Genomic DNA, 25,205 nt, shown 5'->3' on the forward strand with positions numbered 1-25,205 from the left:
TGACTCTTTCCCATACGAGATTGGATAATGACATTTTGACATTTTGACTGCTGTGAAAGCTTTGGCTGAGGGCAGGTCTTTTCCCGAAAGGGTACCTGTAAGGAAATGGCTCCCTGTTGCAGTTACCCCCCACTTTTTGCCTGATACTGACTTGACTGAGAAGTGTACTGGAACCCTGTCAACCAGGCAACAGCACCAGCGTTCTTTCACCTAAAATGTACCATTGTTTCCACAACTGGCACACCCCTGGCACACAGATAAGTCCCTTGTAAAAGGTACCAGTGGTACCAAGGGCCGTGTGACCAGGGAAGGTCCCTAACGGCTGCAGCATATGTTGTGCCACCCTCAGGGACCCCTCACCTAACACATGCACACTGCCATTGTAGATTGTGTGTGTTGGTGGGGAGAAAAAGGCAAAGTCGACATGGCATCCCCCTCAGGATGCCATGCCCACAAAATACTGTCTGTGGCATAGGTAAGTCACCCCTCTAGCAGGCCTTACAGCCCTAAGGCAGGGTGCACTATACCACAGGCGAGGGCATAGCTGCATGAGCAATATGCCCCTACAGTGTCTAAGTCCATTCTTAGACATTGTAAGTACAGTGTGGCCATATTAAGTATATGGTCTGGGAGTTTGTCAAAAACAAACTCCACAGCTCCATAATGGCTACACTGAATATTGGGAAGTTTGGTATCAAACTTCTCAGAATAATAAACCCACACTGATGCCAGTGTTGGATTTATTAGAAAATGCACACAGAGGGCATCTTAGAGATGCACCCTGTATTTTACCCAATCCTTCAGTGCAGGACTGACTGGTCTGTGCCCGTCTGCTGCTGAGAGACGAGTTTCTGACCCCCTGGGGTGAGACCCTTTGTGCTCTCTGAGGACAGAAACAAAGCCTGCACTGGGTGGAGGTGCTTCACACCCCCCCCTGCAGGAATTGTAACACCTAGCAGTGAGCCTCAAAGGCTCAGGCTTTGTGTTACAATGCTCCAGTGCACTCCAGCTAGTGGAGATACCCGCCCCCTGGACACAGCCCCCACTTTTGGCGGCAAGTCCAGGGGAGATAATGAGAAAAACAAGGAGGAGTCACCCACCAGTCAGGACAGCCCCTAAGGTGCCCTGAGCTGAGTTGACCCCTGCCTTTAGAAATCCTCCATCTTGGTTTTGGAGGATTCCCCCAATAGGAATAGGGATGTGCCCCCCTCCCCTCAGGGAGGAGGCACAAAGAGGGTGTAGCCACCCTCAAGGACAGTAGCCATTGGCTACTGCACTCCCAGACCTAAACACCCCCCTAAATTCAGTATTTAGGGGCTCCCCAGATCCCAGGAAATCAGATTCCTGCAACCTAAAGAAGAAGGACTGCTGACCTGAAGCCCTGCAGTGAAGGCGGAGACGACAACTGATTTGGCCCCAGCCCCACCGGCCTGTCTCCCTACTTTGAAGAAAACTGCAACAGAGACGCATCCAACAGGGTCCAGCAACCTCTGAAGCCTCAGAGGACTACCCTGCATCTAAAGGCCCAAGAAACTCCTGTGAACAGCGGCCCTGTTCAAAAACCTGCAACTTCTTTGCAACAAAGAAGCAACTTTAAAGACTTCACGTTTCCCGCCGTAAGCGTGAGACTTCCCACTCTGCACCCGATACCCCCGGCTCGACCTGCAGAAAACCAACAACTCAGGGAGGACTCCCTGGCGACTGTGAGCCCATGAGTAACCAGAGATGACCCCCCTGAGGCCCCACAGCGACGCCTGCAGAGAGAATCCAGAGGATCCCCCTGACCGCGACTGCCTGTAACAAGGGACCCGACGCCTGGAACCAACACTGCACCCACAGCCCCCAGGACCTGAAGGAACCGAACTCCAGTGCAAGAGCGACCCCCAGGCGACCCTCTGCCTAACCCAGGTGGTGGCTGCCCCAAAGAGCCCCCCGTGCCTTCCTGCATTGTTGAAGTGACCCCCAGGTCCCTCCATTACTTCCTATACAAAACCCAATGCCTGTTTGCACACTGCACCCTGTGGTGCTGAGGGTGTACTTTCTGTGCCTTCTTGTGCCCCCCCCGGTGCCCTACAAAACCCCCCTGGTCGGCTCCCCGAGGACGCGGGTACTTACCTGCTGGCAGACTGGAACCAGGGCACCCCAGTTCTCCATAGAAGCCTATTTGTTTTGGGTACCTCTTTGACCTCTGCACCTGACCGGCCCTGAGCTGCTGATGTAGTAACTTTGGGGTTGCCCTGAATCCCCAACGGTGGGCTGCCTATGCCCCAACTTTGAGACTTGTAAGAGTTTTACTTACCTTCAAAACTAACCTTTACTTACTTCCCCCAGGAACTGTTGATTTTTGCAGTGTCCACTTTTGAAATAGCTTATTTCATTTTTACAAAGACTGTACAAGATATTGTGTTCATTCAAGGTTCCTAAAGTATCTAAGTGAAGTACCTTAAATTTAAAGTGTTTGATGTAAATCTTGAACCTATGGTTCTTAAAATAAACTAAGAGAAGATATTTTTCAATATAAAAACCTATTGGCCTGGAGTAAGTCTTTGAGTGTGTGTTCCTCATTTGTTGCCTGTGTGTGTACAACAAATGCTTAACACTACCCTCTGATAAGCCTACTGCTCGACCACACTACCACAAAATAGAGCATTAGAATTATCTATTTTTGCCACTATCTTACCTCTAAGGGGAACCCTTGGACTCTGTGCACACTATTTCTTACTTTGAAATAGTATATACAGAGCCAACTTCCTACAGTACCCTACAAACTATTCCTACCACATCAGTGCACTGAATATTGCCTATGCAACAATTCCTGGCCTTTGAGATCGGCTGATCCTCAACGAAGACCAGAGGTTAGATCTAGTGAAAGTAGCACATGAGGGTGTCGCTTCTTCTCATGCTGGTATTTCGGTCACAATAACACTCTTACAGAAACGCTTCTGGTGGCCTGGTCTACGCAGACGGACAAAACAATACGTTCTCTGTTGTGACATTTGCCAGCAAATTAAGGGCTCCAACATCCAACGCCCACCGCAGACATCCCTTGTAGTGTCCAGTAGGCCACTACAATGTGTGTACCTGGACCATTGCGGTCCACTTCAACCTGATGGTGCATACAAATATATCTTAGTGGCTGTGGATTCTTGTTCTAGATTCCTGTGGGTATGGCTGCAGCGGTCGGCTGACGCTCGGACTGTTATAAAAGACTTGCTGATCTTTATCGATACATATGCGGTTGCAGCATTCCATTCGGACCAGGGCACTGCATTTGCCTCAGGCATTCAGGGACACCATGGGGACGATGGGTGTTGAACTCCCTTATTCCTCACCATACCATCCTGAGGGAAATTTGGTCGTGGAGAGGTGGAACTGTGATCTAAAGCAGTCCTTAACAGCAAGGGTATTGGGTTCTGGCCGCAGATGGCTTCATCACCTATATGGGGTCCAGAGAGCACTGAGTAATCTGCCAAGACGGTCCTTGGGGGGACGAACTCCCTATGAGGTTCTCTTTGGGATATCTATGTATGTCCCAGATCTTGATGGTTCTGGTATGGTGGCAGCAGAAACACCTTTTGACATAAATGAACGTCTCACTGTCTTACAGGAGCTAAAACAATTTTGAGATGAAAAATCATCTACCAGTGCTGCCACCTTAGGTATAAGGGATATTCCAACAACTTCCACTGGCTGGATACTAAAGTTGGGGATCTGGTTCATGAAAAGATTGCTGTGAAGAAGGAATTTGGTCCATCCTACAGAGCACCAGTCTCGGTCCTGGGAATGCAAGGTACCAGAACAGTAATCTTGACACTGTTGCCAGGTTCCAGAGGAAACAGATTTGTTTCAATTGACAATGTCAAATTACACCATGTGTCCGATCCTGCACAGTAGACCCAGAGGTCCCTTGGGTGGTTCCCGATCCCCTCTCACTACCCAACAGGACATTCCTCTTCAGAATAGAGTGACTAATAATACTATGTCACGATGGCCAACAATGTGATGAGTACCTCCTCGACCATGGGGAGGGCAGAGAATGATCTCCTGCTGGTTCCAGTCAACAATTCCACGACAACTTCTGGTCAAGAGTTGGCCGTTTTTTACACCAATACAACACAGACTGATGGCACAATTTAGCACGAGCCCCCATGAGAAGTCAACACATCTACGAGTACTGAACTTGCTCCTTTTTTTGCAGAGACTGGCTCTGCCTACTTTGTCGACATTGATGACTTTTCTTCGAACTCATCGACTCATACGATTGAAAATGATTCAAAGACGCGCAGGCTCTATCAGCGGCCTAAAAACAACTACTTGATATATCCATGGAACTATTTTTGGTTCTGCTTGACATTCATTACTTTATTTTATTGGATTGAATTTGTGACTGTTTTTTTCTTGCTTATAAATGGTCATTACATCCCTGAACGCGCAATTATAACACCAATAGAAAAAGTTTTGACTCCACACCATTCCTCACACAAAGTCCGCAGAGGCTTGTCCCCGGTGAACATTTCAGCAGTACCCATTTCTGATGGGATTGTGTGGGACAAAGTTTCTTTTGAAATATATGGGCCTACTGAGGTCATTCAAATTCAACATGCATTCAAAATATCAATGACAGATGTAATTACACCTGGTGTTGTTTCTGATGATTGGGATGTCCAGACAGTTGATAATATGTTAACTGAAATGAAGGACTATTCTATATTTGAAAGTGATGATGTATATGTAAATACAGTGAATTATGGGGAAATGTTCTGCTACAACAATTGGGGACATTACTACCTGCACCGTGCAACTAGACATACACCTGTTCCTAATTACACACAATGGGAACATTGTTCAATACCACCAGTAGGGAACCCTAAAATTTATTTAGATAAATTCACTTACTTTACTGGGCAAGATACAAGAAACTCCGAGTCATACGTTCAAAAAGTAGGAAAAGTTTGCTAACTGATACAAAACTGATTCATTCAGATGCCTTTGTTTCCCGTCTTACCATTGAAGGTTATGATCACTAGAAGAACAATATTGATTTAAAGAGTGTATGGGGGACACAGGATTGGCAAATACAGGGTAGGGAGGCCTTGTTTAGGGCACGCCTGACTCTTGAACAAATAATATTTTTGAATGGCACTGTTCAACAGAAGTCCTGCCTTGGGTTAGCAAAAATAAAAGAAATGAACACGCCCAGTATCCCCACACCGGCTAAATTTAACGGTTGGCAATACTTTTTGAATAACACAGAAGAAGAGCTAGATGCAAAGGTTCAGGCTGGTACCTATAATTCTTCACTTTCCAGTCCCTGCGGGTGGCTAATTTGGCCAATAGACACCAATGGGTGTCAGGCTCGTTTTTTAAATTCCTCAGGGGGTTTTAAGATTAGCCTGCCAGATCCCCGCTTCCTCTCGGGTCAACACACGAGGATAGTGACTACGTACAGGGTGGGTAAACTGTGTCAACAATGGGTACAGTCTAACACATTAGCCACAGTTAAAGAACACCTGAACACACTTTCTGAAAATATAGACTGGCAGGACTTCCTGTTGTGTTCTAGGAAACAGCGCTCTAAAAGATTTGTATATGCGATGTATAATGAGATATGGAAACTTTCTCAGATAGAAGCCGCTGCTTGCTTAAGGCAGATAGATAAGGAAAATTTAGAAAGAACTTTGGCAGTTGTCGATAACGGCATGAACACCCTGCCCAACAGAATTTATTCGCTCACGAATATAGTGTCATCTACGATTGATATTATTCAGTCAGACATGTCCCGTTTATACCATGGGCAAAGTCAGCTGTGTTCTATCATGCAGCTTGGTTGGACTTGAAAAATGACCGTGTTCCATGGAGGTACATTAACGGTAGTGAACTGTTCACTGCTTTTAATCTCTCTGAGAAACAACAGGGAAGCGAGTTTCCCCATGCTTCATATAGAAAAGTTGCCTTTTACGATAGCTGAGAGTCCTTCAACTGTCTGGCTTATACATGGCATTAGTAATATGCCCATATCCACCTTTTGTTTTTCGCAGTGCTTGAAACATCTTGCCTTGGGCAGATATGAGCGTTTGGGTGATAGCTATATTAAGGAAGAGTGGGAGTTGCCTTTTGATTATAAATGTCTGAACGGCGAAACAGAAGTCTTTCTTAGCGGAAGTGACTGTGAGACTACTGTTAGTCATTCTATGATCTGCAAGCAGGTGTCCCTTCACGGCCACTGCAATGCAGGGGTCGCGAACTTGGCCTGTTTGCTTAAGGGTACTCCCGTCTCTTTGATTCAACCAGCATTTCATGTACTTACCAATGGCAGTTACGTGGTGTTAAGCGATCAAAGCTGTTGCGGTATGCGACCAGGCATTGCCTACACAATTTCGGTCTCTTTATTTCCCACCACACAAGAGAGAAAATTATCAGAAATGTGGCCTCACATTGATACCATTAATGTAAATTATGACAAGCTGAGTAGACTAAAGGCACTACTGTTTCAGAAACAAGTCGCTTTGACATCCGCTAGAAAGACGTATGTGCTCCAGATTGCGAGATCATCAGCCGAGATACAATCCCTATTAAATACCAACTTGCCCAAGCACTTTGGTGAGCTGGTATCTAGAATATTCAATGCTTCAAGCACTACTGGGATAGTCCACTTCTTTAAGGCTGTCAGGTCTGGATTTGTATCCATCTTCCAGGCTATCTTCTGAGTCATCCCATCGGCCATCCATTCACTCCTTTCAAGTGTGTTTGGTGGCTTTCCTATAATTTTGGCGTTATTTGGTGGAATACTGCTGCTGTTTTTTCTAATTTGCAGTGGTTGTCTCTTTACAGCTACACGGAGCGATGGAGCAACTGCCACCAGCGCAATTGTGCCATGAACGCATGGTTCAGATCTTCGATGTTTCCTTGCTGGAGGAACTAGAGTGCAATTGGTCATTGTCATTTCGACCACTCCTCTGGTGCATGCAGCCGGTCTTTCGCTGCGTTTGGTGCTTCTTCGAACATTTGCCAACTGTGTGTCTTGCCGTCCTGCCAGTATCTCCTGTGGACCCAGAACTGCTGATGTCCCGATGAGGGTTCATACACGGTCGTGCCCCATGAGACTAAGGCTGATTCGCGAGGCCACTTATGAACACTCAGAGTTGGTTCTACCATCTATGGACAATGGCACTGACTTGGGTGGACCCGCACTTGAGACTATTGCGCACTTTTGCTCTGTGAATCTATCCGCCCAAGTGATCGATCTCACATCAGACGATTTGGCCTAATTTTTTGATAACTTTTTGCAAGGTGACTTCGGAGCTAATCTTCAAGATCATGACTATAGTTCCACGCCACAGTGATCTACTTTGGCCTGCTGTGCTTGTCATGGTCGACTTTAAGTCTCTGTAGTATGTTTTAAACGTTCGATTTTTTAACTATGTTTTTAATGTTGGTTTTTATGCTTTGCTTTTAGTTCAGAGCAGCTTTTTTAGCTTTTCGATTACCACACCTTTGGTGGCGGCCAGTACTGGCATCATACTTGTTACGGCAATGGGGAAGGTGTAGCGAATCCTAGTTTGTTTTAATGGGATAACAGGAGTTAGCTTAGCTTTCTCTTGCAGACTCGTGCCCCTGTCACCTAGAGACTTTTAACCTACTTAGCTTGCTCTGTCTTAGACCATTTATTTAATTAAATATTTTAAGATGGCTGCCGTGTTTAGTTCCTTTTGTTTAGAGTTATGTTATCAGTGTCACCTCGCCAAGGCTTCAACTCATACAACAAAGACAAACAAACTATAGGGCCTCATGTTAGAAATTACCATCCCAAGCATGTGGCGTTATCTATTGTTTTGGAACAACCTACGTCAGGGGTCCAAGCAGATCTGTATAAATACATCACACTTTAGACAGATAATCAGAGGGATTCCGAGCAGATACCATCACTGCTATTGATGCTGCACGTCGCCTAGACGCTGACCCGGACTTCGTGTTCTGCCAAAATCTGAGCTCGAGACCTCATTCAAGGTAACCAGGGTTGGGGGCTCCTTCCAGGGACCTGGCATTGGCAGATTAGGTTTAACATACCCAGCTCTCCTCTAGGTAGAGGGTTAGGCCTATTATGATAGGGTACACGGACATATGATACATTTCATGTCTTCCTATGCTATTACAAGATGGTGGGGGTCTTCATAATCATGACCCTCGTCTTTACAATTTTATCTCTTGTACTGTTCATCATCCTACTCACTGCAGCCAATATGATTAACTGTGTTATGTTGAATAAAAACTATTGAAACATTACTGCATCTTTGTTATTGCTTGCGTTTGGTTGAGATATAATATATCTGTGAGAAAGGGGTAATCTCCGTTTAACCACGACATTCCCTTAGATGACATACTTCTGAGTCCATGCGTAAAGGCTGCCACACATCACCTTTGACTGTTTGGGTTGTTGGTGAGGTACTATTAGTGAGCCGGAAGGGTTGGAACTACAGTTGCGACTTGTTGTGGACGGCGCAATAGGTGCTGCAAGCCCACGAGTAGCATTTAATTGACAGGCCCTGGGTACATGTAGTACCACCTTATTAGGGATTTACAAGTAAATTAAATCTGCCAATTGGGTGTAAGCCAATTGTATGATGTTTAGAGGAGAAAGTACAAACACTTTAGCACTGGTTTGCAGTGGTAAAGGGCACAGAGCCCTAAGACCAACAAAAATGAGATCAGCAAACATAGGAGGAAAAAAACCAAAAAAACCTGGGATTGATTGACCCTGCAGAAAGTGCCAAGTCCTCTGACAGTGTTTTAGCCAACAATGCATAGCAATTTGTAGTTTTCCCTTTAACACTGTAATGCTAATGCTTTTGGCTTAAAATGTATGACTGGGGAAAGGTGCTGCACAAGAGATGGGATCACGGTTTAAGCATGCTACAAAATAAATGACAAGAATAAATATATATTTTTTCAGATCACTTCTTACACACAAACGTCGCTTTCAAATTATGACTCCTTTCCTTGTAGTATATTTTCAATTTGACATCTAAACGTGTATTGAAAGAAAGAAAAAGTAATCTGAACAATGCTCTTTTAATATATCCCTCTACCCTGCAATCTCATTTGAAATATTTCGGTCGGATGTTAAGTTTCACACTGCAAATATTTATGCTGGTGAACTGAACACTGCTACTGCAGATCGATTTTGCTGAATGTGTTCGGGCGTTTGGGTTGAAGTCCCTCGAAAACGTTTTGCTTGCTTGCAGTGTTCTGTAAAATAATTGCGATAAAACATATTTGTCATTTTACGGGACCTCCAATAAAATTAATTCACAAGGGGATTGGGGTGTGGCATTACAATAGTGAAAGCCATTGTCTGATGCAGCAGGAATAGGGAATGAAACTCGTCTTCGCTTGGTGGTGAAATTGTACAATGGCATTTGGATCTGCACACTTTGCGGTGTTCATTAAGAGACTTGTGACGAGTTGGAAGCAGCTGTTCAAACTGAGTTCCTGTAAAGTAGGACATTTACGATTCTATCCTCATTTGTGCAGAGATGACAAAAGGCTAGCACTGAACAAAAAACCGCAGACCTGATTCAGTGTAAGGCACAACAGGAGGACACATTTCTTAAAATCCTGATGACTCGAAATTCCCCGGTACAATAAGAAACGTGAACCGCACATTTTATGGTGAAAAGTTAACACAAGACTACTAAATTACGGTTTAGTTCAAAGCTTCGAAAGCAATTACGCAAGTGGAAAAGTAAGTGAAATCAACAGAAATACTTTTTTCATTTGTGAAGGAAAAATGTAAAATGTGGTGGCTAAAAACTGTGTTTATGGCATGGCAAAATGTGCATTACCCCTGTATTCAATCTATCTATCTATACTGAATGATTACATGTGTAATGTACATTTTGCTGTGCCATAAAAGTAAGTTTTTAGCCACAAAGTTTTATATATATACAAATATATATAAGCATGTATAAGTATATATATATATATATATATATATATATATATATTTATATTACCTTGTGGCAGTCACCACTAGGTAGTTATAGTTAGGACCATGTTTCCACAGAAAAAGCGTTTTTTTGACTTAACTATATCTTTGGCACCGTTTGAAGAATCTTTACTAAATTTTCCCAAAAAAGTGTTGCAGTGATTCTTGTTGCAAACATAAAGTTTCGAGGTAATCCGTCAAGTGGGGGCAGAGAAAAAGGGGGCTCAAAAATGTTGTGCTTCCCATGTTAATTCCCATAGGAATAGATACATCTATAGTCTGAATACACTATATTTGGCAGAAAGCTAGCTATTGATATGCAGAATATTCTTTCACTTATTTGGAGTAAATCCATTCAGCAGTTTTTGCGAAATATAGGGAAATTCAAATTTGTATATCTATAGCCACGAAGTGTTCGCTAACAGAGACGAGCTTGTGCGGGGAAATGCACAGCTCTGATCGGCTGCCAACACTTCATACCAGGAGGTGCTGGCAGCCATCTTGGGACTCGGCTTGAGCTGAGCCACAGAAAAAAAGTAAAAAGAAAAGAAAAGGGGCCAGGGCAGAGTTGCCCTGATTCCTTAGGATTGGTGGAGAAGGGAGGAGGGGTGGGGGGGGGGGTCTCAGAGGGATACCCCACAGCAAAAAAGCATTTTTTTTGCCACAAATTCACAACATTAGCAAATTTGCAGCAATTTTTTTTTTAAAAACAAGCGCAAGCTCCCATGCTTATGTTTTATAGGCCCCTTGGTGGGCCAGCTACAGGTACCACCAACTCCCTGGAGCTTTAATTTAAAAAAATGCAGGGGGCCCATGCCCCGTCCCCCACTGCCCTGGGGACTGCCACCTCCCCAGGACTTTCATTATTTTATATGCGGGGAGCCGTGGGGACAGACACCGTGTTTATTTTTTTTTTCTTTCTGAATGCTTAGAAAATAGCAGTTTCAAATCTGTATGATTGTTCCCTTCACATAAACATTTCTTCTCAGTCAGTTTAACACCGTTCTCACATTCTGAGTCTGCCACATTCACTTGCTGGGCAGCCGCAATCTTCTCTTATTGTAGGATATGGGAGAAAGTCTCCGGCAGATGACTTGGTGTCAGCCCATCCTCTAACATTAATAGCTCTAACTCAAGCGAACGCGAGACCCATTGCATTGCAAATGCTTGTTTGTCTATAGCAGGCCTTGCTGATGAGGACCACTAAGATATAGGGAGATGCTTAAGTCCCTATTCACAAAAGGCTAAGGGCTAACAGCTTGTGCTGGACGGCTCCTTTTGTTAGCCCACTAGTGTTTGATTTGTACAGTGTTAAAGAACTAAATTAAAATATATTTTAGCGTGGTGCCTCCAATTTTCTTCTTGACAGAGTGTTTTGGTTAAAATAAGATAATCGCAGTTAACGAGTAAAAATTATAACTGGATTTAATGACAAAGTGTCTAATTTAAACATGAAATAACTATACATTAAACTATTTTCCCGACCGACTGGAATTAGAGCAGACATACATATAAGCAATGAGTAATCACCAAAACTTTTCTTAAATAATCTTAAACATGGGTCAAGATACACCCAGATACTGCTATCGTTCCGTGGCATCCCACTTTCTCACTGGCCATAAGTTCTCTGGGACCCGCAGGACTCAAGGTCAGCTATACAATGCTTGCAGCAAGTTCTGCAGCTGTCCCTGGATCAGCACCACTTTTCTTTCTCAGTAGGCCGTATTTCTGAAACTGGACTCTTCCTGCTCAATGGACGTTTATGTTTCCAACCAGACACTTGCCTTTACAATTATTTCAGCCTGGATAGGGAAAGGAAAGAGCATTTGCTCTAATCACTACTGAATAATACAGATCAGTGCCTAATTTGTAAATAAAAAGGTGCCAATGCCCAAAGCCCTCCTCAAACAAACGGCTGCTGCAATTAAATGTGTGAACAGGGAATAATGAGGAAGCCTAATCCTGAAGCCATCTCAGGCCTCTTTAATCCATTTACAGCCTCTCCCTGTCCCCCCAGCTCACTCTTGTAGCTTTCTGCTTTTTCCCATTGTGACACTTTTTCGTTTTTCCCTTCATCCGTCTGTCCCATATGTGTCTTTTGTTCCCAGCAAATGCTTGAGGCAGAAGAATAAGCCCAGGCCCTCAAAAATAAGTGCCAGTGCTCAGCACCGGAAACAACAAGCACAAATTAAGCACTGATACAGATAAACCTAAAGCCTTAGGGGTTACATGCATACAGCCTAGTTTCACTCTACTTTTCAGGTAGCCAAGTACAATTCTTGAAATCAAGTGTAATCTAGGGTTTTGTCATAAAAGATTTTTACGCAGGAAAGGCTGGTAGGCAATCTTCCCACTAGGAGTTTGGCATGATTATTATTAAGCTGCCCGACTATTAGTCACGTCATGGCAGAATTTCCATGAATTTCATACTTCCAATAGGATCCTTATCTGCTGGTATTGGCTCCTCCATAATTAAGTAGCTACTCATATTGAGGGCCATAATGCACATATCTTTGCTCATTATGTCAATGCAGTGGCTTGTGTCGGAAGTTTAATGATTCACAAAGGATACTTCATGGAACAAAGGGGACAATTTTATGGCTTATTGTGTCACATTTATAAGTCATAGTGGGAAGTGAGTTGGGGCAAATTCAAGATTTGCATTTGACAAATCTTGGCTCTTGAAAACAATGCAAAAGGTCATGAAGTAATTAGATTGTATTTCTGGGGCCAATTTAAGCTATTGTCGAACTGTTTGGTGTCAGTTTACATTCTTGTAAAATTGTTTAATGACTGAAATAAGGCAGCGTTATCGCTTTCTGGAGGAGCTTCTGTTATGGATGGAAAGGTCAATGGGTAATTAGAGGCATTTACAATATTCCGGTTTGGGTATTTTATTGGTTCATGCGAGGGCTGCCTATATTTTTTGTAAGGAAGCAACTACAATGCTCTCATGGTGCTGATGTTTCCACATCTAAGATTCAGGTTGTTGATTTTATTGTCTAGGGTTCCGCTTTTCATCAGTGGAAAGTGGACTAAGGTACTAACTAAAGCTAAAAATGCCCTGTCTACCATACTAGGGTTTAAGGTATTTAAAAGAAACTATGATAGCTGCACCTTTTCCACAGCTATTTTAGTTTGTCTTGTGAAAGGTTTTAGTTGTTAAATAAAAGGGACTGGATTTGGGTCTTATTCTAATTTGTATAATTTGTCTAGCGTGGAGAAAGGGTTTTAAATTATTACTTTCTCTGACTGGCTACACTCCATCCTTACTGCTGCATGAGAAACTGAATATGTGTACAGTTGTTCAATTAGCACGACTTAAACCACTAGTTTGGGTCTGAAACATTCCAGATGGTGCAATCTTCAGGGGCACATTATGAGATCTAATTTCAAGGGTCAGAACAATGTTTCTCCATTGGCTCAAGCACATAAAAAATATCTGCCTTAGTCTTGACATTCCTGAAACATAGTTTTCCGCTGGTGTCATCCAGAGAAATTATAAATCGACTATTAAAACTAATCAATGTTTAGTTATCGACTGCTCATCTGGTTCAGATTATTACTAGAAAAATAAGTCTGCATTATCTCTCAAATAAAGAACACAGGAGCTGCAAACCATAGTTTGAAGTTTGGTAATGCTTTGGTACGCAATCTTTGTAAGCTTCTTCCTTTAGACTGGAGGTTCTCCCCCTTGGAACGGATTCAGGAAATGGAATAAATACCAACATTTGCCCAGCGCATGCTCATGTGATGGTATGATATGGGAAACAAACTTCCACTTTTGACTTTATGTTTTTTTACATGAGTCTGTTAGTAAAAGATATTTAATTCCCCTGTTTAGTCTGTGTAAGGTCACATCATTTTCTATAGCTCATGCTTAGTGTCAATTTATAAACTATGCATTTCGTTTTCTGCCTCTATATACATAAAACTAGCATTGTGCCTGCCTAAAAAAGTGCTGATGATCTAGATCAGCAATACTTTAATGCCAATGACCTAGTTGATCATTGTTTAAATACTATTACTAAACTTTATTCTGATCTGCTCTTACTAACCTTTATTTATGAATTAAAATATACATCTTTAAGTAACTGATTTATGTATAGGTTTTAATTGTTTATTTAGATTGTGACTTTATGAGATGAGCTCTCTGTATGGTTTAATGGTTGATGTTCATCTGAAATGTTAATGTGGATTGCTAATAATGACAGCTCTCATGATGCATGCAATAGTGATTTTTTTTCTTAAACTGTGGATGTTTTGTAGCTCATTGATTTCTGTTCATGGGCTATGTGGGTGGTTTCTTGTCATATGCTGGGTACGCAAAAAAAATGCAAGCTCTGGTTGAAAAGATTCTTGTTGAGTATTGGTGAAATCTCATACTGACAAAGGGAATACTTTCATGCTGACATAAAAACTGAAATTAAATCAATTTCCTGTCTTTTTTTTTTTTTAGTGGTAGGGGTCATATATTTGCCCTTATCTCCATTTTTACAGCCTATGGTAGATAGACACTTTTTTTAGTTCAAGGAATCGCCTTGAAATTAGGAACTGTTTTGTAGCAAAGAAATGTCTCAGCCATTGTCATCAGGTCAGAGTCTCAATCCCTTTCTGGCTATCCTAACACCCTACGTTTTGGGACATTTGCAAGTTTTCGAAGCGTTCAACCCATTACACCAAGTGGACTATGACAATAATTGCAGATGCCCAGAATTTTGAAGCCTCTAGCATCTTTGCCTTCAGCCACCCATTCAGATGCCTTATGTTTCCCCATCATAATAGTAATATTTCTTCCAGGTTTTGATGTTCTTATTTCAATATAGTCTAATTTGGACGTAAAGCTCCCTAATTTTGCCTCAGTATTATTGTTTTTGCATGAGTCCTCACCAGATATGACATGGAAGGAGCAGATATGTTAATTAAGGGCATTTACTAACGATTAATGTGTGATAATTATTGAGAAAAACGTATAGAGAAATTAATATTAGAAAATAACATGAATAATTGAAAATGTGCCCACAGGGAGTGGTCAACATGTGTATTAACAGATGTTCAACAATGAGAAGTCTTATATAAAACGTATTAATATATCATAACTGGATGTATAACCTATGTTTTGTGTTAATCCATGTTCTTAAATTAGCTCGACGAAAGGCATGGTTTCGTTGGGCCCTGCTTGCTCATAACGTGGAAACTTGTAAAAAACCTTGCGAGGACTGGTAACTGGGAGAAAGGACCTTGAATTGTCCAGAGTTGAGTCGGCTCTGCTAGAACATTCTGCAATGTACCAGCAGACAGGAGATGATGAAGACAATTTGATACAATTATGTATAGTGTAGGCTACATGTACTTTCCCAGGACTTGAACAATAAAGGCACTGACTAAAGACTATGTATGCAACAATTTTGTTACCTGAAGAGCTGGATGATGTTCTCATCACAAGAAGGACCAATCAAATTTAGGGGGCTTGAAGCCGATGCAGAAATAGAGATTTGGTAAATAAAAACTATAGGTTTAGAGACATAACTTCCGACGAGACTGACCAATTAGCAATTAGTGGGACGGACTGGGAGACCCCAATAAAAGGTCATGACAAAGGGAGCGGAATCAGAACTGCGAGGAAAAAGGTGATGACGTCAGGAGACGCTATCCGAAGTGCTGATAATCGGGCTTATACCCTGTGAGCCTGATCTGTAGCTGACCACTGATGACCTGAGGACGAAGACTGACTTGTTGCTGATCCATCCTGGATAGGTAGCTATGAAAATGTGACTGCCTAATTTTGTGCCTTTTCTTCTAGGTACCAACTGTGCTGTTTTATAGAAATTCTCTCTTAGGTAGATTTTCCAAATTAATGTTTTTCTCTAAATTGTTTTCACATGAAGACCCACATGCTAATGCTAATCTTGGTTAGGTAGGCTGTTAGGGGTGACGTTGACGGTGACAAATGACTGACAAACTTAATTGCTGAATTACATTATTAATGCTGATATTCATAGCTTATGGTGTTGCATTGTTGCATATGATAGAGTTGATCTGAATAAAGTTTGAACTAACATGTGACTTAGAATTGTAAGCAACAGGGAATAAAACTTGTCAACCTGTTTCTTGAGTAGTGCTTATTTTTTATTAATATGGTTTAGTATTGTGGTTTCATAGAGTGTTTTCCTTAACTATTGATGTTAGTGGTTGATTTCAATAGTCACTGCATGACTAGGATACTCCATGCGATTCAAAAGGTTCATCAACCTGTATGCGTCCCCTTGTAAGTTTCCTTACTAAGGACCAGGCGCGCTGGCATTGTCAAGAGTCTCTCCGCCCTTGACAGGCACAACAAGTCCACATTGTCATCAGTGGGTTTCTCAGTTAGATTTGGAGTGCTGATATGATTTAGGTTAGCCTTTCTCCCACTGCTGTGGAGTTTAACGTTAGGGGTTAGACCTGCTATGATGCATATGTGATGTATTAAAGTTATGAGAATTAGACGTGTATTTTGTTTCTTACTGATAAATAAAAATGAATTAAAACAAAAATATAAATGTAAAATATGTGGGTGCAGTTCTAGTAGTGTTTGTTGTCAATTTCATGGCTTAGGCATCTTCACAACTGTATTATCTTTCTGTTACTTTAAAGCTGCTCGATAAGGCTTCATTATACATGTTTTTACCTTAAATATATTTATTTAAAAGCTGCCTTCAGAGCTTGTTGGCTTCAGCCACTTCCTGTTCCCAATACCAGCTGTGTGTCCAGATACTTGCTTTGCTTCGAATACTGAATGACTTGCTGACTCTTAGGGGCATATTTATACTCCTTTGCGCCGAATTTGCGTCGTTTTTTTCGACGCAAATTCGACGCAAAACTAACTCCATATTTATACTTTGGCGTTAGACGCGTCTAGCGCCAAAGTTCATGGAGTTAGCGTCATTTTTTGGCGTGAACACCTTCCTTGCGTTAATGAGATGCAAGGTAGGCGTTCCCGTCTTAAAAAATGACTCCCAGGCATGTTCGTGGTATTTATACTCCCGGGCAAAAATGACGCCCGGGAGTGGGCGGGGCAAAAAACCCCGCATTTGCGCCTCTTTTTAACGCCTGGGTCAGGGCAGGCATTAAGGGACCTGTGGGCTCAGAATGAGCCCAGAGGTGCCCTCCCCTGCCCCCAGGGACACCCCCTGCCACCCTTGCCCACCCCAGGAGGACACCCAAGGATGGAGGGACCCATCCCAGGGAAGAAAAGGTAAGTTGTGGTAAGTATTTTTTTTTTAAAATTGTGGCATAGGGGGGCCTGATTTGTGCCCCCCTACATGCCACTATGCCCAATGACCATGCCCAGGGGACAGAAGTCACCTGGGCATGGCCATTGGGCAAGGGGGCATGACTCCTGTCTTTGCTAAGACAGGAGTCATGTTAATGGCGTCTGGGCGCCCAAAAAAAATGGCGCAAATCGGGTTAAGATGATTTTTTTGCCTCAGCCTGACTTGCCCCATTTTGGGACGCCCAAACGCCATTTTTCCCTACGCCGGCGCTGCCTGGTGTACGTCGTTTTTTTTCATGCACACCTGGCAGCGCCGGTCGGCTAACGCCGGCTAACGCCATTCAATAAATACGGCGCCCGCATGGCGCTTCAGAATGGCGTTAGCCGGCGCTAATTTTTTTGGCGCAAAACTGCGTTAGCGCAGTTTTGCGTCACAAAGTATAAATATGGCCCTTAGTCCATTTGATGGAACAGCCTTTCCTGGTTTAATAATGGAAGAGCTTGCTTTCCAGTCATGCTGCTTGCTTTTGGTGAATTTTATTTCCGCATTAGACAATCAGAGATTAGAGCGAGTTACATTTAATTATTTAACTACATGAACGCTCCGTTTTGTTATGTCAAGTGTTCTGGGTGTTTTTATGAAGAAGACATCATCTTAATAATGTAATGTAGCCCTGAACAAAGCCAGTAACAAGAACATGCCAACACCGCAAGCTAGCACTATTGTGCCCAGAAAAAATGATATAAGACTGGGGGGAGGGGGAGAGGGGTTCAGATTTTCTTTTAAGAATACACTTCCATTCCCCCTTTCTTCATAACCAAGAATTAAATAGCGAATCTGCCAATTAACTGTGCCTCCATGGGCTGGGCTTGTGTCACCCCCGAGTGAACCACAGATAGCACTAGCTTGTCACGTAAAGTACCTACGGGTTTGGGATCCTGGTACATCTGGGTAGGCCATTAAGGCGTTTTGTAGCATACATACGAAGAGGAATAAAGCCTGTAGGAATAGTTTTTGTGTGCAAAGGTCTTCTTCCCTACACAAAAGCTACCTTGCATTCTGGCACAAGGGTGCCTACATTGGCATTAGACAGTGAAAAGGGCGCTAGAATAGAGAAACAACGTGCCATATCCTTCTAATAATGGGGCAGTTCTGCTCTCTTCATTCATGCAACACAGCAACTTCCCTTACAGCGCTGAGTGAAATATTAGTAAAAATGTTTACAGGTTTTCACGATGAAAATGATTTTACCCAATAATATGCAGATTAGTATCACAGCAGCATGCACCAAAGAACATGTATGACTGCCCGAAAAAGAAACCACTGAATAGAGGTGTAAAGGCGCACTGCTACTTAGATATAAGGATGGGATCTTGGGGACACCTTCTTTAAACTGCTCAAAGAAACATAACGGCGCGTGAACAGATAACTGTGACAAATAGTGTAGTAAAAAGAGAATGACCCACGCGTAAAATTCGTACGAGCGCACCCAAGGAGGACTGGTACGCCCCTGCAGTCAACTTCATTAATCCAGGTACCAGGCCAATCCCAGATGATGTTATTTTTGGAAGAAGCCAAGGCCTGGATTAGCTTTTGTGGACGCTACAAACCTGAAAACATGTGCTCGTCTGTGGCAAGGTCAACCTGCAAAGCAGACGACACACTTTAACATTGTAAAGTAGCAACACCGACGAATGTGTGCCCATTAGGTATTCTGCGCAGCGCCCTTACTGGAGATCCTTATCATGACTTAAAATAAATGTGACATTAGCGCTTTCCCCGTTTATCAGAAATTGATCACAGCGCAGTTGTCATCTGGAACATGAAAACTCCCATTATCCAGTGCCTGGTTTTATGTTATACGCCATCATACCTAATAGTAAATCCAATTATAAGGAGGAAAGCACCTTATCTAGTCACGGTCGGAATGTTAGTCTTCCCTCACTTCCTACTTCAAATTTGCACGGGGGGAAATTTATTTTTCAACTGATGCCTATTCATTTCTGCTTCAGAGATTGACAAGTAATGCTTAGAAACTACAGAATTGTTTCCACTATAGTTTTCCTCTTGTGTCTGGCTGCGTGCAACACAAACATGTGAAATGCCCACACTGCTGTACGTTTTGTTGTCTATAGCGCATAGAGTTATAGGTACTGCATGAAACACTTGCTGTTTTAAAACGTTTAGTTTCACGCAGGAATTTGTATTTATCTTATTTTATTTGTGGTGACAAGGGTCACACAAGTATGCCCCTAAGTGCCACGACATTTACATGGGTTAAAAATGTACTTTCAAAGAATATTAAAGCACACTTTGGCCTTCAGTGAAATATATGAGGTCAACAAAAGGCAGGTTCCTCTAAGGAATGAGAAATGATGACAGGTACGCCGAAGGGCTCTAAATAGAAAAAAGTGCATTTGGTAGGTGAGACCCCAGAACGCCCTCAAGCAAAGCTGAGCATTTCTGGAAGTTGACTCCAGGGAAGGGGGACTCCATCGAGAAGTAGCAAGTGAAAGCAAATGCTGTCAATCTTATGAAACGAAATCATTTTACTAACTGTCTGGAAACATAGCACTTGGTAAAATAAGACACCGCTTTTGTAAATTAACCTGCTTTCTAATGCCAGGAAAAGTCTAACGAGCCCCTCAAGTAATATCCACCATAATAAATTGCTTCTCTCTTCCATGTCTAGTTTAGATTATTTTGCAGCAAGAAGGAAAATAGTTAGGGTCCAACCTACCTCGTCAAAATCTAGCTCCATTATTTATACTCAGAAGGCCCCATTCGGAGGTCACTTGAGTCTAATCTGAAAACAGAACCGCACGAGGACACACTGAAAGCAGGTTTGTTTTAGGATTACCCCACCCATCTCAAACCTGTGATAGATCAGCACTCATTCCAATACATTGTGTTAAAGCTGTTATCTCACGGCTCAGGTGAAACTCTGCTGTAAAATCAATGACTCAGTTACGAGTCTGTGAAAGATTTTATTGCATGCATTTCTACTTCATGCATTTTTACCACATTCATTATTAATTGTGGTAATACGCTTGCAGTAAAATCACTTGCAGTAAAAGCCAGCAATCACAAGCTGGAAGGGCCTTAGCAAAACTGGTAAATACCATTTCCAATGTGGAACCTACATAAAATTGCATGACAGGTCCGAAAAAATAAAGCACAACAGTACAACCACCCCTAAAGTGGTAAAATGGTAAAATTCACAAGCTGCTTTATTATGTTGTACTGTTTTCCCATATTTTTCAACACTCACTTGTATGCACTTGGCACTTTAACATTGCTGCCTATCAGAGGATTTGCTTTTAACTGGTCTGATTTTAGATATATTTGTACGTTAAAACCATTCTTTATCTTTGTAGGCACAATTTCTTGGCCTTTACCTTTCTCATTCTCTGTTCCTGGTTGGTATGGAGGAAAGTTTAAAGTTTAGTCCTTTGTTAGTTTTTCGTTGTTTGTAACAGTCCACGAGCTATGTTAGAGGTCCAACTGTGCCTGACTCTTCAAGCATCTGCAGGCAGACTGGTCACTATAAAGATCAACTCCCTGTCCAACAGTCCAGCAGGCCTGCTGATGTGAAGTCCGTCTGCTGCGTCCATCAAAGCTTAGTCAGTGCAGTTGCTAAAGGATGCTGCCCTAGGTGCACCACAAGAATCCCCTCTTTCAGACAGTCAGTTCAGTAAGTGAAGATTCTCCAGGGATTCCTTTCTCTATCTAAAAAATAATACCCCAGGTAGTAAAAGGAAAATCCAAGAGTTTGGGATCCAGGCCTGGGGAGCCAGGGTTTACGGCTCCTCAAAGAACAGATGAAACATGCACTGTGAATCAAGGCCTCAGTATACTCACACCTGTAAAACATAATTCCACCTCAGAATCTATTAAGGTTTCTTCTAATCCCAAAGATAATGGCACCAACAGACCGTTAACTAGCCTCGCTGTGGCAGTCTTACCACCGCGGACCCGGCGGTAAAGACCGCCACATTACAAGTTGTGGGGTTTGGCTGAAGCCAAACCTCCACAACGCCGCCGGGCCCACTTGTGCGGTTGCACTGACGTGGCCGTTGGTGAGCACCTACAGCCTGGCAGCAGGCCTCAGCCTGCCAGCCTGATTATGACGCTGCAAACCGCCAGGCTTTCCGTGGCGGTCACCCAGCCTCGAAAACCCTAGTGGTAACGCACCTGGTGGCAGTAATCCCCATTCCTGTCGCCACCACACACATACACATATGTCCCCACACCTCCATGCACCCCCCACCTGTCCACACTCTTACAAGCCCCCCATCCCTCGACACACTTCCACACACCCTCCACCATACACATCCATCCAAACACCCACACCCGCACTCACACTGACATACATACACCCTCACTCACACATACGCACCCCCTCCTCATGCATTCACACACTCCCCCCCGCTGCATACGCACACTTGCATACATGCACCCCCACTCACTGGCAGACTTGCACACATGCACCCATATTCACACACATGCATGCACACACCACACACATCCACCCCCCCTTTCAGACGATCGCTTACCTTCTCCATAGAGGAGGTAATCCGGGAGGGGATGGGTCCTGGCGGTTTTGCACCACCAGCACCACCACGCCAGGAAGACTCCGCCAAGCCGTATTATGGCTCCTAATACGGCAGGCAGAGTCTTGTTGCTGTGGCGGTGATGGCGATGCAACCGCCTCTTCGGAGTCGGACCTCCACCCATAAATGGGTGGAAGTCCTCCAATGACTCCTAATATGGCGGTCAGCAGACTGCCAGCAGTGGCAGTCTGTTGCCTGCAGCGGCTTTGGCAGTCTTACAAAAAGACCGCCAAAGCTGTAATAAGGGCCCAGGTCCTTGGTGGCCCTTGCTATTGAGATTTTCCAGGGGTCACATGAAGAGGGCTTCAAACACCTTTACTTAACTGAAACCATACTGAAAGATAAATCAGTATCCATAGTGAAGACAGTTACCCCTAATGGATATAAGATTATGTGCTCAAACTGCACAAACAGGAAAGAGTAGTGGTGGACTTGGTGTACTTTAAATCAATGAATTGTGTCTATATGAAAAAAATCAGAGTAAAATGTATTTTTCTAGCTAGTCAGGAGATCTATTTAAGGATAATTTATTGCTCATCTTCTAACAACACACCCTCAGTCACAGATGTTTTAAATAGTATGGATCCTGAAATCTGTACCATTCTAACTCAGCTGTGCTTGGCAACTTTAATATTCATATCGAAAACACACCTGAATCAGGTGTTATCGGAACTGAAAGAAACAATACACTCTTTTGGTTTTTGACAGGTAGTCAAGTAGAGCACCCATAAAAAGGATCGTATTTTAGATCATATTTGGACTGAACAGACAAATATTCAGGTTAAAGAGATTTGATCAGTGTCTTGGAAAGATTATGATCATTGCACTGAGCCTCGATTGTGAACCTAAGGTCAAAGAAAAGAAAGTTGAGCTTTAGAGTGAGATGCTGGGCAGATATTGACAACCCTGTTATTTTAAACATCCCCCAGCATCTAAAATGGGATGAATTAAATATAAGAACAATTTCCTCAGCTCTTTAAACACAGCTTTAAAGTATGCAGTAGATAGTGCTTAAAGTGACCTGGCGGTTTCCGGTGCTAGGCACTTGCACCTAATTGTTAGCACTGGCACCTATGACAGTCTGACACATGTTGATGCTGTTTGTCTAATCTAAAGATAAGCACAACAATAGTTTATTAATTCAGTATTTAATAATACTGTCGGCCTAAGCAATTGTTATAGCATTGAGTGTCGTGGAAGAGTCTGCACTGTCACACATGTAGGAGTGTGATGGTTAGTGGCTGCGTTGGTCCTGTCATTGGCAGTAAGGTGGGGGCAATGGGTGTTGCAAACTGCAGTGGACACCTGACAAAGGCCCTGGCATCTATATTTGTTTATAAATTAAGCACTGACAATAGATCTGTATTTACCCCTAAAGCATCACAAAAAGTTAAACCCCAAAGCATCAAATCTGGTTTTCCAACAAACTAATTAATTTAAGACAAGAATTTTGCCAGGAATGTAAATGGCACACTGTGAGAGAGGAAGAGTGAGAGAGAGAGAAAAACAGAGAGAGTAATGAAATGCTAATACACTAAGCATGAAGACCTAAAAGCAAGAAATTAAAATACACATCTCAAAGCCCATCAGAGAAGATTAAGCCCTCGTCAAACTCTTCTAAGAAGTTATCCTGTATGCTTTAATTATTTCCTTCACTTACTAGTCTGGCTTCCTTTACAAAACCCAACAAGAATTTTGGTGAAAATTTGGCTACCTTATTTATCATTTAAATTCAAAAGAAGGCATATTTGTGTATATACCAAAATATATACACAAACTAGTGTTAACTGCCTACATTCTGTCAAAATCTGTCTATTGATTTTCACTATATAATGGCCTACTAAACTCTAGATTACAATTAATCCAAAGGATTTAGAATTATACAATAAGCATCATAGAAAAAGCTCAGGAAAAGACATGGCAGGAAAATCATTCATTGGATTCCTAACAGTGGTTTAAGTTCAAGACCCCAACTCTGATGCATAGGGTGGATTGTGGAGTTAAGGAATCTCCTCTGTCGTCTGTTTTTCATGTTACTAACCTGCTAGAACTCTCTGCTTGATTAGCGACCCCTTGTTTGTGGTTCCAAGATACAATCATACAAAGACAAATGGAAGATCTCTAAGAGTTGTAGGTCAAAGACTGTGGAATTCTCTTCCTCAAAAATTTTAAATGGTTATGATTCGTTCACACTTTGTTTTTAGAACAGCTCTTAAAACTTACCTTCTCTATTCTCCTTTTTCTGGTCAGGCCTTTGCGTCCTTTTCTTTTTTCCTACTTGTTGGTTTGTAGCCCCAAGTCTCCCTGGCTGGGTGAACATTTGTTGTTCTATCAATGTTTCTAACTACTACTAGTACTTCTCCTCCCTCCTGCTACTACTACTACAACATAATCTTAACCCCAAAAATTAGTTTAGTTTTCTGAAAGCCCATCGATAGACAACAACAAAAAGTACCACCTATACACAGTCCTCCATGAGGTGTCCAGTTAACCAGACAGGCCTGTAAATCCTCCACAAGATGTCCAGTTAACCAGACAGGCCTGCAAAATTAATTCACAAAACATTTGCATGCATCTGCAATCAACACCCCTTGCTCTAGCCAGGCGTTTTTTAGAGCTTTGCCTATTTCCAGTGCTGTTTCCGTATGACATGCTGATGTTGAAAGAGGAGCAGGCTGCATGAACATAGCACCAAAGGATAGGATTAATCTCTGGATGTAGTAGACAACCTAGAATTCTGAGAACAAAGACAAATGTCTTGAACATATTAGACTCTAAGGTACTCACAACCGATCCTGTCTGCCTTTGCGGGTGCCCTGGAGGCAAACTTTGTGATGTAGACTGTGATAGCCTTCCCCGCAAATTACTCACAGCCCGCATTATTTTGGTTAACATGCACCCTGTTCTTCCTGCCGATCTGCACACAGCAACTCCTATGAAAATGAACGTTTAAGCCATTACATATTTTCCTAATGTGCTAGAGTCTACAGATTGTTCCCACATACCCTTAGTTCCTCCCAGGGCAAATGAGAAAGGATTCCACGCTCTCAAGATGCAAGACTCCATCAATTTGAAGATGGTCTCTAACACAGACCTATACGTTACACATTGCAGTGCCATATCCATCCATGGCACCATGATCCTGAAGAACAGCTGCACACAATACACCATGGAGGCACATCACCCCCTCAGGATAAAGCAACTTGGTGATTACATCATGAGCTCTGCAATTGGTAATGTACTTTGTGCAAATAAACAATTAGCTTAGCAAATGTGACATGATTAGTCATATAGGCATAGACATTCTCATAAACATGTATGGTGACCATCTTCTCATGTCATCAGTGAATA

The 25,205-nt window shown here is 42.6% G+C and overlaps 1 protein-coding gene across 8 annotated transcripts in view; it reads right to left on the reverse strand.

The window, feature by feature from the left end:
• DMD (dystrophin) overlaps nt 1–25,205 on the reverse strand; it is a 6,960,831-nt gene that overhangs the window by 701,896 nt on the left and 6,233,730 nt on the right. The gene's annotated exons all lie outside the window — the stretch shown is intronic.

The sequence above is a fragment of the Pleurodeles waltl genome, chromosome 8 (assembly GCF_031143425.1).
Source record: "Pleurodeles waltl isolate 20211129_DDA chromosome 8, aPleWal1.hap1.20221129, whole genome shotgun sequence".
Taxonomy (NCBI): domain Eukaryota; kingdom Metazoa; phylum Chordata; class Amphibia; order Caudata; family Salamandridae; genus Pleurodeles; species Pleurodeles waltl.